This window comes from Calliopsis andreniformis, chromosome 11, assembly GCF_051401765.1.
Source record: "Calliopsis andreniformis isolate RMS-2024a chromosome 11, iyCalAndr_principal, whole genome shotgun sequence".
Taxonomy (NCBI): domain Eukaryota; kingdom Metazoa; phylum Arthropoda; class Insecta; order Hymenoptera; family Andrenidae; genus Calliopsis; species Calliopsis andreniformis.
In genome coordinates, this window is record NC_135072.1 from 19835082 (window position 1) to 19844432 (window position 9351).

Genomic DNA, 9351 nt, shown 5'->3' on the forward strand with positions numbered 1-9351 from the left:
ATGACCATAACTTTTACACTGGCAGCAATTATTCGTTTTATACAATGGAAAAACCGTTCTATTTATTTTGTATTTTATGCTTCGGGCGTTGACTTCTAAGGCCCTAACTGTTTGATCTGGTGGAGCACCGCCGTAGAGTGAAGCCTAGGTTGCCCGGAACGTAGAAATGACCATAACTTTCACACTGGTTGCTATTATTCGTTTTATACGATGGAAAAACTGTTATATTTATATTGTATTTAAGCTTCTGGCGTTGACTTCTGAGGCCCTAACTGTTTGATCTGTTGGAGCACCGCCGTAGAGTGAAGCCTAGGTTGCCCGGAACGTAGAAATGACCATAACTTTCACACTGGTTGCTATTATTCGTTTTATACGATGGAAAAACTGTTATATTTATATTGTATTTAAGCTTCTGACGTTGACTTCTGAGGCCGTTGCTATGCGATGTGGTGGAAGAACGCCATAGAGTGAAGCCTAGGTAGCCCGGATCGTAGAAATGTCCATATCTTTCACACTGTTTGCAATTTTTCGTTTTATACGATGGAAAAACTGTTTTATTTATTTTGTATTTTATGCTTCGGGCGTTGACTTCTAAGGCCCTAACTATTCGATCTGGTGGAGCAACGCCCTAGAGTGCAGCCTAGATTGCCCGGAAGGTAGAAATGACCATAACTTTTACACTGGCTGCTATCATTCGTTTTATATGATGGAAAAACTCTTGTATTTATATTCTATTTTATGCTTCTGGCGTTCACTTCTTAGGCCCTAACTATTCGATCTGGTCGAACAACGGCCTAGGGTGAAGCCTAGGTTGCCCGGAACGTAGAAATGACCATAACTTTTCACTGGTAGCAATTATTCTTTTTATACAATGGAAAATCTGTTCTATTTATTTTGTATTTAATGCTTCGGGCGTTGACTTCTAAGGCCCTAACTGTTTGATCTGGTGGAGCAACGCCCTAGAGTGAAGCCTAGGTTGCCTGGAACGTAGAAATGACCATCACATTCACACGGGTTGCAATTATTCCTGTTATAGGATGGAAAGACTGTTGTATTTTTATTGTATTTTATACTTCAGGCGTTGACTTCTAAGTCCCTAGGTATTCGATCTGGTGGAGCAACGCCCTAGAGTGAAACCTAGATTGCCCGGATCGTAGAAATGACTATAACCTTCACGCTGGCTGCAATTACTCCTGTTATGCGATTGAAAAACTGTTGTATCTTTATTGTAATTTATGCTTCTGGCGTTGACTTCTAAAGCCCTAACTATTCGATCCGGTGGAGCAACGTCCTAGAGTGAAGCCTAGGTTGCCCGGAACGTAGAAATGGCCATTACTTTCACACTGGATGCAATTATTCGTTTTATACGGTGGACAAACTGTCGTATTTATATTGTATTTTATGCTTCTTGCGTTGACTTCTTAGGCCCTAAATGTTCGATCTGGTGGAACAACGACCTCGATTGAAGCCTAGGTTGACCGGAACGTAGAAAAGACCATTACCTTCACACTGGTTGCAATTATTCGTTTTATACGATGGAAAAACTCTTGTATTTGTTTTGTGTTTTATATTTCTGGCGTTGACTTCAAAGGCCCTAACAATTCGACCTGGTGGCACAGCGCCATAGAGTGAAGCCTAGGTTGCCCAGAACGTAGAAATGACAATCCCTTTCACACTGGTTGCAATTACTCCTGTTATACGATGGAAAAACTGTTGTATCTTTATTGTATTTTATGCTTCGTGCGTTGACTTCTAAGGCGCTAACTATTCGATCTGTTGGAGCAACGCACTAGAGTGACGTCTAGCTTGCCCGGAACGTAGAAATGGCCATTGCTTTCACACTGGATGCAATTATTCGTTTTATACGATGGAAAAACTGTTGTATTTATATTGTATTTTATGCTTCTGGCGATGACTTCTAAAGCTCTAACTATTCGATCTGGTGTAGCAACGCCCTAGAGCCAAGCCTAAGTTTCCCGGACCGTAGAAATGAACGTTACTTTCACACTGTTTGCAATTATCCAATTTGTACGCTGGACAAGCTGTTGTATTTATGTTGTATTTTATGCTTCTGACGTTGGCTTCTAAGGCCGTAGCTATTCGATGTGTAGGAGCAACGCCCTATAGTGAAGCCTAGGTTGCCCGGAAAATAGAAATGACCATAACTTCCACACTGTTTGCAATTATTCGTTTTATACGATGGAAAGACTGCTGTATTTGTTTTGTATTTTATATTTCTGGCGTTGACTTCAAAGGTCCTAACAATTCGATCTGGTGGCACAATGCCATAGAGTGAAGCCTAGGTTGCCCGGGACGTAGAAATGACCATCCATTTCACACTAGTTGCAATTACTCCTGTTATACGATGGAAAAACTGTTGTATCTTTATTGTATTTTATGCTTCGGGCGTTGACTTCTAATGCCCTAACTATTCGATCTGTTGGAGCAACGCACTAGAGGGACGCCTAGGTTGCCCCGAACGTAGAAATGGCCATTGCTTTCACACTGGATGCAATTATTCGTTTTATACGATGGAAAAACTGTTGTATTTATATTGTATTTTATGCCTCTGGCGTTGACGTCTTCGGCCCTAACTATTCGATCTGGTGGAACAACGACCTAGATTGAAGCCTATGTTGCCCGGAACGTAGAAACGACTATCACATTCACAATGGTTCGAATTATTCCATGTATACGATGGAAAAACTGTTGTATCTTTATTGTATTTTATGCTTCGTGTGTTGACTTCTAAGGCCCTAACTATTTGATCTGGTGGAGCAACGCCCTAGAGTGAAGCTGAGGTTGCCCGGAAAGGAGAAATGACCATCACTTTCAATCTGGTTGCAATTAATCCTTTTATACGATGGAAAAGCTGTTGTATTTTTATCGTATTTTATGCTTCTGATGTTGACTTCTTAGGCCCTAACAATTCGATCTGGTGGAGCAACGCCCTAGAGTGGAGCCTAGTTGCACGGAACGTAGAAGTGACCATTACTTTCACACTGTTTGCAATTATCTGTTTTATACGATGGAAAAGTTGTTGTATTTATATTGTATTGTATGCTTCTGGCGTTGACTTCTAACTCCGCAGCTATTCGGTCTGGTGGAACAACTCCCTATATTGAAGCCTAGGTTGCCCGGAACGGAGAAATGTCCATTACTTTCACACTGGATGCAATTATTCGTTTTATACGACGGACAAGCTGTCGTATATATATTGTAGTTTATGCTTCTTGCGTTGACTTCTTAGGCCCTAAATGTTCGATCTGGTGGAACAACGACCTATATTGAAGCCTAGGTTGCCCGGAACGTAGAAATGTCCATTACTTTCACACTGGATGCAATTATTCGTTTTATACGACGGACAAGCTGTCGTATTTATATTGTATTTTATGCTTCTTTCGTTGACTTCTTAGGCCCTAAATGTTCGATCTGGTGGAACAACGACCTAGATTGAAGCCTAGTTTGCCCGGAACGTAGAAAAGACCATTACCTTCACACTGGTTGCAATTATTCGTTTTATACGATGGAAAAACCGTTGTATTTTTATTGTATTTTATGCTTCTGGCGTTGACTTCTTAGGCCCTAACAATTCGATCTGGTGGAGCAACGCCCTAGAGTGGAGCCTAGGTTGCACAGAATGTAGAAGTGACCATTACTTTCACACTGTTTGCAATTATTCATTTTATACGATGGAAAAGTTGTTGTATCTTTATTGTATTTTATGCTTCGGGCGTTGACTTCTAAGGCCCAAACTATTTGATCTGGTGGAGCACCGCCCTAGAGTGGAGCCTAGGTTGCCCGGAGCGTAGAAATGACCAGTACTTTCACACTGGTTGCAATTATCCGTTTTGCACGATGGAAAAGCTATTGTATGTATATTGTATTTTATGCTTCTGGCGTTGACTTCTTAGGCCCTATCTATTCTTCTCGTGGAGCAACGCCCTAGAGTGGAGCCTAGGTTGCACGGAAGGTAGAAGTAACCATTACTTTCACGCTGCTTGCAATTATTCCCGTTATACGATGAAAAACTGTTGTATTTATATTGTATTTTATGCTTCTGGCGTTGACTTCTTAGGCCATAACTATTCGATCTGGTGGAGCAACGCCCTAGAGTGAAGCCTAGGTTGCCCGAAACGTAGAAATAACCATAACTTTCACATCGGTTGCATTTATTCGTTTTATACGATGGAAAAACTGTTGTATTCATATTGCATTTCATGCCTCTGGCGTTGACTTCTTAGGCCCTAACTATTTGATCTGGTGGGGCACCGCCCTAGAGTGTAGCCTAGGTTGCCCGGAGCGTAGAAATGACCAGTACTTTCACACTGGTTGCAATTATCCGTTTTGCACGATGGAAAAGCTATTGTATGTATATTGTATTTTATGCTTCTGGCGTTGACTTCTTAGGCTCTAACTATTCGATCTGGTGGAGCAACGCCCTAGAAAGATGCCTAGGTTGCCCGGAACGTAGAAATGGCCATTACTTTCGCACGGTTTGCAATTATTCATTGTATACGATAGAAAAACTGTTATATTTATATTGTATTTTATTCTTGGGGCGTTGACTTCTAAGGCCCTAACTATTCGATGTGGTGGAGCAACGCCCTAGAGTGTAGCCTAGGTTGACTGGAACGTGGTAATAACCATCACTTTCACACTGCTTGCAATCATACCTGTTATACAATGGAAAAGCTGTTGTACCTTTATTGTATTTTATCCTTCTGGCGTTGACTTCTAAGTCTCTAGCTACTCGATTTGGTGGAGGAACGCGCTAGAGCGAAGCCTAGGTTGCCCCAAACGAAGAAATGGCCATTACTTTTACACAGGTTGCAATTATTCGTTTTATACGATGGAAAGACTGTTGTATTTTTATTGTATTTTATGCTTCGGGCGTTGACATCTAAGGCCCTAACTATTCGATATGCTGGTGCCACGTCCTAGGCCGAAGCCTAGGTTGCCTGGAAGGTAGAAATGACAATAACGTTCATACTGGCTGCAATTATTCGTTTTATGCATTGGAAAGACTGTTGTATTTATATAGTATTTTATGCTTCTGGCGTTGACTTCTTAGGCCATAACTATTCGATCTGGTGGACCAACGCCCTAGAGTGAAGCCTAGGGTGCACAAAACGTAGAAATGACCATAACTTTCACACTGGTCGGAATAATTCGTTTTATACAATGGAAAAACTGTTCTATTTATTTTGTATTTTATGCCTCGGGCGCTGATTTCTGAGGCCCTAACTATTCGATCTGGTGGACCAACGCCCTAGAGTGAAGCCTAGGTTGCACGGAACGTAGAAATGACCATAACTTTCACACTGGTTGCAATTATTCGTTTTATACGATGGAAAAACTGTTGTATTTATATTGTATTTTATGCTTCGGGCGTTGCCTTCTAAGGCCCTAACTCTTCGATCTGGTGGAGCAACGCCCTAGAGTGAAGCCTAGGTTGACCGGAGCTTAAAATGACCATTACCTTCACACTGTTTGCAATTATTCCTGTTATACAGTGGAAAAGGTGTTGTATTTTTATTGTACTTTATGCTTCGGGCGTTGACTTCTAAGGCCCAAACTATTCGATATGGTGGAGCCACATCCTAGGGTGAAGCCTAGGTTGCCCGGAACGTAGAAATGACCATAACGTTCATACTGGTTGCAATTATTCGTTTTATACAATGGAAAAACTGATGTATTTATATTGTATTTTATGCTTCTGGCGTTGACTTCTTAGGCCATAACTATTCGATCTGGTGGACCAACGCCCTAGAGTGAAGCCTAGGTTGCCGGAAACGTAGAAATGACCATAACTTTCACGCCGGCTGCAATTACTCCTGTTATACGATGGAAAAACTGTTGAACCTTTATTGTATTTTATGCTTCTGGCGTTGACTTCTTAGGCCCTAACTATTCGATCTGGTGGAACTACGACCTAGATTGAAGCCTATGTTGCCCGGAACGTGGAAACGACTATCACATTCACACTGGTTGGAATTATTCCAGCTATACGATGGAAGAACTGTTGTATCTTTATTGTATTTAATGCTTCGTGCATTGACTTCTAAGGCCCTAACTATTCGATGTGGTGGAGCAACGCCCTAGAGGGGAGCCTAGCTTGCACGGAACGTAGAAGTGATCATTACCATCACACTGGCTGCAATTATTCATTTTATACGATGGAAAAACTCTTATATTTATTATGTATTTTATGTTTCTGGCGTTGACTTCTTAGGCCCTAACTATTGGATCTGGTGGAGCACCGCCCTAGAGTGTAGCCTAGGTTGCCCGTAACGTAGAAATGACCATTGCTTTCACACTGGTTGCAATTATTCGTTTTATACAATGGAAAAACTGTTCTATTTATTTTGTGTTTTATGCCTCGGGCGTTGCCTTATGAGGCCCTAACTATTCCATCTGTCGGAGCAACGCCCTAGAGTGAAGCCTAGGTGGCCCGGACCGTAGACATGACCATAACTTTCTCACTGGTTGCTATTATTCGTTTTATACGATGGAAAATCTGTTGTATTTATATTGTATTATATGCTTCTGGCGTTGACTTCTTAGGCCCTATCTATTCTTCTCGTGGAGCAACGCCCTAGAGTGGAGCCTAGGTTGCACGGAAGGTAGAAGTAACCATTACTTTCACGCTGCTTGCAATTATTCCCGTTATACGATGAAAAACTGTTGTATTTATATTGTATTTTATGCTTCTGGCGTTGACTTCTTAGGCCATAACTATTCGATCTGGTGGAGCAACGCCCTAGAGTGAAGCCTAGGTTGCCCGAAACGTAGAAATAACCATAACTTTCACATCGGTTGCATTTATTCGTTTTATACGATGGAAAAACCGTTGTATTTTTATTGTATTTTATGCTTCTGGCGTTGACTTCTTAGGCCCTAACAATTCGATCTGGTGGAGCAACGCCCTAGAATGGAGCCTAGGTTGCACGGAATGTAGAAGTGACCATTACTTTCACACTGTTTGCAATTATTCATTTTATACGATGGAAAAGTTGTTGTATTTATAGTGTATTTTATGCTTGCGGCGCTGACTTCTAAAGCCCTGACTATTCGATCTGGTGGAGCAACGCCCTAGTGTCAAGCCTAAGTTGCCCGGAACGTAGAAATGAACGTTACTTTCACACTGTTTGAAATTATTCAATTTATACGCTGGAAAAGCTGTTGTATTTATATTGTATTGTATGCTTCTGACGTTGGCTTCTAAGGCCGTAGCTATTCGATGTGGTGGAGCAACGCCCTATAGTGAAGCCTAGGTTGACCGGAAACAGAAATGACCATAACTTTCACACTGTCTGCAATTATTCGTTTTATACGATGGAAAAGCTGTTGTACTTTTAGTGTATTTTATGCTTCTGGCGTTGACTTCTTGGGCCCTAACTATTCGATCCGGTGGAGCAACGTCCTAGAGTGAAGCCTAGGTTGCCCGGAACGTTGAAATGGCCATTACTTTCTCACTGGAAGCAATTATTCGTTTTATACGGTGGACAATCTGTTGTATTTATATTGTATTTTCTGCTTCTTGCGCTGACTTCTTAGGCCCTAAATGTCCGATCTGGTGGAACAACGACCTAGATTGAAGCCTAGGTTGCCCGGAACGTAGAAAAGACCATTACCTTCACACTGGTTGCAATTATTCGTTTTATACGATGGAAAAAACGTTGTATTTTTATCGTATTTTATGCTTCTGGCGTTGACTTCTTAGGCCCTAACAATTCGATCTGGTGGAGCAACGCCCTAGAGTGGAGCCTAGTTGCACGGAACGTAGAAGTGACCATTACTTTCACACTGTTTACAATTATCTATTTTATACGATGGAAAAGTTGTTGTATTTATATTGTATTGTATGCTTCTGGCGTTGACTTCTAACTCCGCAGCTATTCGGTCTGGTGGAACAGCTCCCTATATTGAAGCCTAGGTTGCCCGGAACGTAGAAATGTCCATTACTTTCACACTGGATGCAATTATTCGTTTTATACGACGGACAAGCTGTCGTATTTATATTGTATTTTATGCTTCTTTCGTTGACTTCTTAGGCCCTAAATGTTCGATCTGGTGGAACAACGACCTAGATTGAAGCCTAGTTTGCCCGGAACGTAGAAAAGACCATTACCTTCACACTGGTTGCAATTATTCGTTTTATACGATGGAAAAACCGTTGTATTTTTATTGTATTTTATGCTTCTGGCGTTGACTTCTTAGGCCCTAACAATTCGATCTGGTGGAGCAACGCCCTAGAGTGGAGCCTAGGTTGCACAGAATGTAGAAGTGACCATTACTTTCACACTGTTTGCAATTATTCATTTTATACGATGGAAAAGTTGTTGTATCTTTATTGTATTTTATGCTTCGGGCGTTGACTTCTAAGGCCCAAACTATTTGATCTGGTGGAGCACCGCCCTAGAGTGGAGCCTAGGTTGCCCGGAGCGTAGAAATGACCAGTACTTTCACACTGGTTGCAATTATCCGTTTTGCACGATGGAAAAGCTATTGTATGTATATTGTATTTTATGCTTCTGGCGTTGACTTCTTAGGCCCTATCTATTCTTCTCGTGGAGCAACGCCCTAGAGTGGAGCCTAGGTTGCACGGAAGGTAGAAGTAACCATTACTTTCACGCTGCTTGCAATTATTCCCGTTATACGATGAAAAACTGTTGTATTTATATTGTATTTTATGCTTCTGGCGTTGACTTCTTAGGCCATAACTATTCGATCTGGTGGAGCAACGCCCTAGAGTGAAGCCTAGGTTGCCCGAAACGTAGAAATAACCATAACTTTCACATCGGTTGCATTTATTCGTTTTATACGATGGAAAAACTGTTGTATTCATATTGCATTTCATGCCTCTGGCGTTGACTTCTTAGGCCCTAACTATTTGATCTGGTGGGGCACCGCCCTAGAGTGTAGCCTAGGTTGCCCGGAGCGTAGAAATGACCAGTACTTTCACACTGGTTGCAATTATCCGTTTTGCACGATGGAAAAGCTATTGTATGTATATTGTATTTTATGCTTCTGGCGTTGACTTCTTAGGCTCTAACTATTCGATCTGGTGGAGCAACGCCCTAGAAAGATGCCTAGGTTGCCCGGAACGTAGAAATGGCCATTACTTTCGCACGGTTTGCAATTATTCATTGTATACGATAGAAAAACTGTTATATTTATATTGTATTTTATTCTTGGGGCGTTGACTTCTAAGGCCCTAACTATTCGATGTGGTGGAGCAACGCCCTAGAGTGTAGCCTAGGTTGACTGGAACGTGGTAATAACCATCACTTTCACACTGCTTGCAATCATACCTGTTATACAATGGAAAAGCTGTTGTACCTTTAT